The sequence below is a fragment of the Pelmatolapia mariae genome, linkage group LG3_W, assembly GCF_036321145.2.
Source record: "Pelmatolapia mariae isolate MD_Pm_ZW linkage group LG3_W, Pm_UMD_F_2, whole genome shotgun sequence".
In the NCBI taxonomy this organism is placed as follows: Eukaryota; Metazoa; Chordata; class Actinopteri; order Cichliformes; family Cichlidae; genus Pelmatolapia; species Pelmatolapia mariae.
In genome coordinates, this window is record NC_086229.1 from 63,390,068 (window position 1) to 63,396,772 (window position 6,705).

A 6,705-nucleotide genomic window follows, 5' to 3' on the forward strand; every position below is an offset into this window, starting at 1 on the left:
CAGTGGAGAACAAAGTTACTAGAACCCCACATGCACACGCACTAGAACATGAAGTATGATAATGAAACACTGTGCCATAAAAAAGACACAAAAACTATATCAAATCGGAATGATTTTTTATTTTTAACATCCACAGTTTAGTACAACTACAGGGTAGAACATGTAAGTATATTATTACAGTTTCTGTGAAAATGTTGTAAATTTTGAGCATCGGGAGCTCCTAAAACTACAAATGAAAAATGAAAGCAATAATTCTTTCGGATTTTAATGGCTCAACCCCTCCTAATAACACACCTTTGTTTAGCTTCTCTCTGTATCATACCTTGTTACTGGCCTTCTCATGGCTGATTTATTTTGTGCATTTTCCTCCTTTTTACCTGTTGGTATTCGCCTTTTGGTCATGTTGCCGGTTTTACATGAACAACATCATGACGGCGACTATCCAGGATACAGTTCCCGAGCCTGTCCATTTCTGTCATCTGTCTTTCCCTGAAGGCTCAGCTTGAACACTGAGAGTGACAAGCTGCAGGAGAGTACTGCTTGAAAAACACATCCTGGCTTTTCTGCATGCTGCTGTTCAGCATGAGATTAACAGGGATCCTGTTTCTGTTTTTGTTTATGTATCATGGAGATCACATAAACAACAATCCCAACATATACAAGCAAAACTATCAAGCAAAATATAAATTGGCTAAAGTCATTCTCCTTGCCTCCTCCCTCATTCTCTCCATCCTGCTTCCCTCCATCCTCTGTGTCTCCTCCTGTCTGACCTGCAGGTGAGAAACAGGTGTGAGGTGTCAGCTGTCAGGTAGGTGATGAGTGAAGAACAGAACAGAATCCATTTCCTCTTCAAACTGCTGTCAGACATTATCTACTGCACTCTGATCACATCACTCAGACCAGCTGCTTTCTACAAAGTCTCATCAACAACATCTTTAGAAACAAACATCAACAACCAGGAAGCAGCTTCACCTCTGATCACACACACACTCAACTCTACTCACTCACCTGGAGGATCAACACTCAGTGTGACGTTGTTGATGGATTTCCATGAGCGTGAATCTCCCATGAAGACACGACACTGATATGCTCGAGCGTCATTAATCGTCACATTCTTCAGAATCAAAGACCATCCTTCATCTGTCTGTCCTGCAGATCCACTCGGTTCTTAAAAGATGGATGCTGGTCTTCTGGATCAGACTGCTCATCGCGGTACAAAAAGACGTAATCTGACTTCAGGTCAGTTCTGCTCCACTCTACAACTATGATGTTGTTATTTGGAGCTCGACATGGCAGAGTGACAGCCTGTCCAGTCTCAGCTGTGATGATTTTCTGGTCTGAAAGAGGAAACAACACAGAGCAGAGAGGATGAAGTCAGTCTCTGCTTATTGTACAACAGCCAATCAATGTGAGGTTTAGAGAGATGCCACTGAAATGCATGCTTTTTAATTGATTTAGCATTTACCTCCATTTTACTTCCTTTTACTTCCTGCTCCAAATTTCCTAAATATTTTAATAAAAGTTTTATATTTTCAAATTGCATCCAAATCCTTCCTGTAGCAATTTCATTTATATAAAATGTAAAAAAGATTTATGAGAAGGATCCAGTTTACTTAATGAGCAAATAATTAATAGATAGAAAATGGAGCGAAAGCTCACTGGGAGCTTAAAATAAAACACTAAACATTTCTGAGCTGAGAAAAGGGGATTTTTTTGTGTGTGATTTCTGACTTCAGTAATAACACTTTAAACCAGCGGTCCCCAACCCCTGGGCCTCGGACCGGTACCGGTCCGTGAGTTGTTCGGTACCGGGCCGCGAGAGTTGAGGCTCAGGTGTGAAATGTATGGTTTTCAGGGTTTTTATCGGTTTTTAGCATTATTTTGTTATCGTTTTTATCATTAACTCGGTTTTCCTGGGTCTTTTCACGTGTGTTATGAGTAAATCTTCTTTTTTTCGGTACTGGTACTAGTTTTATATTGTTGTATTTATCCACGACACCTTAAAGGTCAGTCCGTGAAAATATTGTCGGGCATAAACCGGTCCGTGGCGCACAAAAGGTTGGGGACCGCTGCTTTAAACCACAGCTTCATGTTGGATAAAGTAAACACATAGTAGCTCTGCAGAGCAGCTACTATCTGCAAGTAACCAGAAGGACAATATGGACAATATATAAGACAAAATGGATATTAAATACCTTATAAACTATAAATATTTCAGAGGGTAGCATGCCATTGTAACTTCCACCTTCATACATGTCTTCCACTAATATTCCAGCTGTAACTGAAGCCTGGAAAACTTCAAGTAAAAATATGTCACTGAAAATAATCACATAATGCCTTTGAAGGCACTGGGATCAACACACATTCAAGCAGACACTCTACAAACAAGGTGGGTCTCACTACTAATAACAATTACTAATTAATAAGAGCTTCAATCAAGCAAAGTACTATTACAAAGGAGTATTTGCACCACATTAAGAAAAAAAAACATATTTTGGGATGAATAAAGTCCAAAGCATGAACATGGTCTCCCATAATGTGCCTTGTGTGGATAAGTTAATGAACTCCTACTTCAGAATCAGCTTCAGTAACAAGTGAATGATTTCTCTTTTTTCACATGAACACAGTGTGGTGATTATTAACCCTCTCAGGCTCAAATTAAGTTTTTGTTGCTAATGCTCAAAAGAATACCTGCTGTGGTACTTCTGAGTAAAAAAAACTCATAAAATATGTATGTGGGGTAATCAGGTTGTTAGCTTTTAACTGCTGCAAATCTGCAGCGCCTGCCTTGAGAGGGTTAAAAGGTTGAAAATTGCCCCAGAATGATGAATCTTGCCAGAAGGAAAACACACAAACTCAGAAGAGCTGATCAGATTTGTGCAAAATGAAAGGATACTGATGCAGTTTTGTAGAATAAAGAGGACGTATGTTTTTACAAAGTCTTACACACAAGGCATTTTGTAGAGGGTATAGCTGCTGTGGCAGTTTGACTTGAAACAACAACTTTAATCTTCACGTTTCAACTTTTTTTCAAAACATTTTTTTTCATGTGGCTCTAATACTCAGTCACAGCAGCCATTTTTACCAGGGGCGATTCTAGTTTCAAACATTTAGGGGGCTCAGTTCCCAGTCATTATGTCATGCATACACATGTCCAGTCTTTAAAGAAGTTAAAGGACTATTTGTAGCAAAGGAGATACGATGAGAAACATGTACAACATTATTTCAGTCTCTTGATCACATAGAGGCAGTGCACCAAATCAATCTCTTGAAGTAGCATTATTAGCACTATTAAAATCATCCTTCCAGTACACACACCTGTACGCAAAGCAAACTTGCAATAGAATTAGCTTCTATTAAGTTTTTGAATTCATACAAACCCTCCCTTTATTATAGAGACTGAGCACAGAGCATCATGAACCCCAATTTCACGAGTGGAAAACAGATTTGTAGTGACATCGATGTAGTGGCAGCCATCCTGTCCGGCCATGTTTAGAGAGATATGAATCCTGTAAAATGCTGCTATTCATGTCAACATGCTCTGTTTAGAATGTTCACTTACATTTTCTTCAGTGTGCTACTGGAAAGCACACAAAGCATTCATGAAAGACATGAAAAACTACTTTGTGAGAAATGACTTGTTTTTCCAGCTAACTTCACCATCTGCTCCCTCATTCTTCCTGTTCTTGTACAACCCCTCTCTCTCTCCATATTCCTCACTCAATATAAGTATAATAATTATTATATGTATGTAAAACAGGAGCTGCAGCTTTATAATTTTGGAGAATTTGACTACATATCCACTCTTATCTGTTTCTTTTGCTCTCTCTCTCTTTCCCTCCCTCTCTGTCCTCCTCTCTCAGACTTTGTCCCACCACCCAAACGTTTAATGTCAGATAAACTCCATATCAATTTTAAAATTGAATACAGACTACTGCTGAACACAGACGGGTATTTTTTTTTTCATTTTGACTTGCTGTCACTTGGGTCTGGAGCTGTACTATAAAAAAAACAACCTAAGTCAAAATTGACCATAAGACGAATAGCAATTTTTGACAAACTAAAACAATGATGCACATGAGCTCCTTGGCTGGCAACCGGTGACCATATACCTGTGTAAAGATTGTTATTCTGTTTACCCTTTTCTCCACTCTCCCTCACCTTGCCATACTTACCCTGTTTGCTCTCTTGACTGTCTCATCACTGATTGGTTCTTGAGTTTCTGTCATTAATTAAACTCGCCTAACACACATTAGATAAGAACCTCGCTCCCTTTCACACACTCTTTTTACTCCATTACTTCATTCCTCTCGCATTTCATTACTCTGATTTCAGCGTTTTCGCTTCACAACTAAAGCGTGCATGGGACTGCGACTGAGGTGAGTTTGATTTGTTCTTCTCACCTTAAATATTTATGTTTAAGTTAATAACTTTAAGCCCAATTTAGTTTTCCCTTTCAGCGTTTAGCAGTCGGTGTTGATTTAAGTGAAATAAACCCAGACATGTCAACTAACTGATAGTTGTTCTCTGTGCATTCTGGTGATCTTTAAGACGTCAAGATGTTACAGTGAGCCCACACAGAGGCGCTGCTGCTTCAGCAGCCAATAGCCTATTACGACTGCAGCAGAAAGAAGATGCAGAATGAATTTCATGACACAAATCAGCGCTGCAGATTTAAACCACTTAAACTGAAATATACCAAAAATTCAAACGGTTGTGATAAACGTTGCTTTTACTTACAAAGTATCTGTTTATTTTTATTTGTTCTGTAAATAGCATCAAAAAAGTTAGCTCACTCGAGATGAGTTAGTTTAAATCTTTAAATCCCCTAGTCTGCTTGTATTGTTAAACAGGACGTTCAAAGGGAAGTTACAACGTCACAACGCGGAAGCGTTATAACGCAACAATTTGTGACGCACTTGCTAAACTGCAAGACTTAATAAAATCAAGACAAAAACTCGGACACAAAAATAATCGTACATGTTCAGCGGCACATTTATTCCGGTAATTAACTGCTTGTGTCTCAGTTTCAAAAGAAGAAACTACACACAAACACGTTTCCAGCGTATTAAACAGAACCGAGTTGAGTGGCCAAAAAACTGCCTCAGCCGTTCCCCTCTGCACTCCTAAAACAGAGAAGAAAGGCTTTTTTGTTTGAAATAAAAGATCAATCTCACCTGCACGGATTGAAACGAGGAGGCAGACTGACAGCACATTCCAGATGAGCGATACAGACGTTGCAGCGGACATTTCAGATGTAGGTCTGCGGGACGGGACACCGGAACTTTATATTGTCGGGTCCGGAAAGATGCCCTGGTCAGGATATAATTTGCAACTTCCAACAGAGCATGCCGACCATTGTAATTTTTAACAGTTTGACTGTAAGTGACAGGAAAACCTCTTCATAATGAGGAGGACTTTAATCTTTATACATGATTGCATTTGTGCTTATTAAAGGAGCTGTGGCTCCTGGTCAAGTGAGGGTCAGAAACTCTTGGCGGACGTTAATGATCAGCCAATATATGGTGAGGGAGTGACGGGAGCATTGAAAGAAATGGCAACACACCTGCTTACATGTCAAATCTTTCAGTTATCATTTTATATTACTTATATGCTATTAGAGTTTTAAGTTTTAAGTGTGAAGGGTTATCATCCAGTGTTACTTTTATTCTTTAGAGCTAAGGTGTAGGGGGTGAGTTTTAAGTTTTATCATTTTTATTACTTATATTCCTTTAGAGTTAAGTTTTAAGAAGTAAGCAGTGTCGTTTATATTTTCAGCAGCTTTTTGGAGTGTGACATTTAGCCTAGAAAACCTCAGACGGTTTCGGTTGTATACGGCAGGCTTCAGGCCCCCAGAGAGGTGTGAAGTCATTTCGAGTGCAGACAGGTCATGACTTTTGTAGTAGGTTAGAAGTTGAGATGTGTTTTGCTGCACTTGCAAAAAGGTGCCTAGGCTGTCTGTGGAAACAGGAAGATGCTGGATAGGTCATCAAGATAAGAAGCGAGCTGGTGGGGACTAGACAATGTTCTTTTAAAACTGTGTTAAAAGTCATTGTGGTTTTGAGTTGACGTATACTGTATTATTTGCCTAGCAACAGGAAGGAGGTGGGCTGTACTATTTCCTTCTATAAAGGCTTTGACTTCTGGTTGTAAGATAGTTCAATGCTGAAATCTGCTCAGTGTTGGACTCCACATGTGTATTCATTAAAATGCCGTCTAATTGCACCCGGCCGGATCAGTGGTGGTTATTTTGGTCTTCCTCCTCAATTCTTGAACTTAACATTTGGGGGCTTCGTCCGGTGAGAGAGGGGGAATGGTTTTGGTGGAGGTGTAGAGAGATCCGGGGTCCGTGGTGATTAGATGGGCAGATACGAGTCAGTGGTCTGAAGTGAGAGACAAGCCGGCTTATCCAAAGGTAAGGCACATACCTGTTGAATTTTCCAAAGTGTGCCAGAATTGGACATGACAAAATGAAAGTCTACTCACTGAAAATTACTGGTGAATGTCTGTTTTGATTTTGGTGAAGTTTTCATGAGGTTTACCGGTTGAAGTAATGATAATGAAAGTGATAAAGTACAGTACTGAGGTTATAAAGCAGTTGGACTGCTGGAAAAAAGATTAAAGCAGTTGGACTGCTGGGAAAAGATTAAAGCAGTTGGACTGCTGGAAAAAATTTAAAGCAGTTGGAGCTGCTAACAGGATTTA

At 39.5% G+C, this 6,705-nt stretch overlaps 1 long non-coding RNA gene across 1 annotated transcript; it reads right to left on the reverse strand.

The window, feature by feature from the left end:
* Positions 1 to 214: 214 nt before the first annotated feature.
* Positions 215 to 5,262, reverse strand: LOC134624727 (uncharacterized). The gene is made up of 3 exons (XR_010093631.1): positions 5,178 to 5,262; positions 1,009 to 1,337; positions 215 to 770 (listed from the first exon to the last, which is right to left on the reverse strand). It is a non-coding gene; the product is annotated as an uncharacterized LOC134624727 (long non-coding RNA).
* Positions 5,263 to 6,705: the final 1,443 nt, after the last annotated feature.